This window comes from Coenobita brevimanus, chromosome 40, assembly GCF_032717465.1.
Source record: "Coenobita brevimanus isolate Jiangsu-jjx chromosome 40, ASM3271746v2, whole genome shotgun sequence".
NCBI lineage: Eukaryota > Metazoa > Arthropoda > Malacostraca > Decapoda > Coenobitidae > Coenobita > Coenobita brevimanus.
The window spans coordinates 39,853,160-39,855,219 of NC_136993.1; positions in this window are offsets into that span (position 1 = coordinate 39,853,160).

The following is a 2,060-nucleotide window of genomic DNA, read 5'->3' on the forward strand; positions in this document are numbered from 1 at the left end:
AACCTCTATCCTACTGATTTCTACCTGTCTTCTCACCTCCCTCCTTCTCCCAGCCATTCCCCAGCCACTTATACTCGCATTACTTCCATCCTCTACGTTCAACAATTCCTTAAAGTGTTCTCTCCATCTGCTCACTTTTTCTCCCTTCTCCACTAGTAATCTACCATGTTTATCTTTCACTCCCCTGCTAACTTCACTTCCACCCTGTCTTACTCTTTTCACTTCTCTCCAGAACATTTTCTTACAGTCCCTCCACTTTACACTCAAATTCCTTCCAAATTCCTGATCCACTCTCTTCTTACTCTCTCTTACTAATCTTTTCACCTCTCTTCCTTTCCACATATAACTCTCTCTTCTGCCTCTCAACTTCTTCCACGCCCCTATTTCTCATCCATTCATTGTTTGCTTTCTTCTTTTGTGCCACAGCCTGTTTCACCTCTTCAGTCCACCACGCTGTTCCTTGCACCCCCCTCCGTCTTCTCTTCCTTCCACACACCACATCACATGCTGCACATATTTCTTCTGTAAATATCTTACACACACCTTCCACGTCTCCCATCTGCTCCAATTCATATTTGCCCAATCGTTCCTCCACTTCTCTCTTATACTCTGCCTTTTTCTCATCCTCTTGTAACCTTTCCACTCTCCTTGCAACTACTCCTTCCTCTCGTCTTTCCCTTCTTCTATTCCTCCATCTTACTTGCATCCTAATTCTGGCCACCACCAAGTAGTGGTCAGAAAGGCCACTCCCCCAACCTCTATAAACTCTTGCATCCAATATACATCTTCGCATCCTTTCATCCACACACACATAATCAATCATTGCCTTCCTTTCATTCAGTTCACCACCCACCCTTCTCATCACTCGCCATGTATACCTGTGGATCATTTTATGCCTGAAGAGGGTATTGGCTATTACCAACCCCCTCCCAGCACAGATGTCCACTAACGCACTCCCATTCTCATCTATCTCAGCAGGCACACCCCACTCACCAACTATTCCATCCACCTTCACATTACCAACTTTACCATTCATATCACCGATCAAAAACACTCTCTCATTCCTTCCAAACTTTTCCATGCACACTTCCACATTTGTCCAGAACTCTTCTCTCACTCTTCTAGCACGATCTTGCGTTGGCGCATACACACACACACAATCGCCCACATTTGTATTCCAACTTTCAACTTTACCCACACAATCCTTGACCCAACTGATCCATACTGTCTTATGCTCTTCTTCCATCTTTTACTCACAACTATACACACTCCTTCCTTTGCCCTCTCATTCTCATCTACTCCTGCACATATACCCCATCCATACTCCCATTCTCTCACACTTTCTCCTCTCCATTTTGTTTCAGTTATTCCACATACATCCACTTTCGCATCCTCAAGCACCTGGACAATCTCTCTCTCTTTCACCTCATCATTCGCTCCTCTTACATTCCATGTACACATTACCAAGTCCTTTGTCCGGTCCTGGGTCGTCAACGTTTGGTCAGTCCTTGTCCGAGGCTTCTTGTTTGTTTTTTTAGTTAGTTGTTTTCCGGGGAGGGGCACTAACCCTCCGCCAACCCTTTTAGTCGCCTTTTACGACAAGCAGGGATACTGGGGGAGTATTCTTGAAAACCCCCCTACCCCCAGGAAAGATGCTTTAGAATTTTCCTATTAGGAATTAACTCGAAAACTTTTGAGATACGGGATGTTAACCACTTAAGCGCAGGAATGTTTTTGCGCTCCTTGCCCATCCCGTGAGGATATTCGAGCTCCTACTGACTTCATAAAAATATTTGCCAAAAATCAGTTATTAGTCCTAGAATATTATAATTATATGTGCAATGGCACATACCTTCAGCTTTCTCCTGGGATGTTTGTTGAACCTTCGTCGAGTACCGTAGGACTTGTGGAGACCTCTGAAGTTGGGTAACGAATTCTTCACTTTACACTTCCCGACACCCCGTAATATGATTACCATAGCCTGATATTTTCTCTAAAAGCACTATTTTATGGCTTTCAAGTAGTTTGGAATCCATATACCAAAAAAAAAAAAAAACACT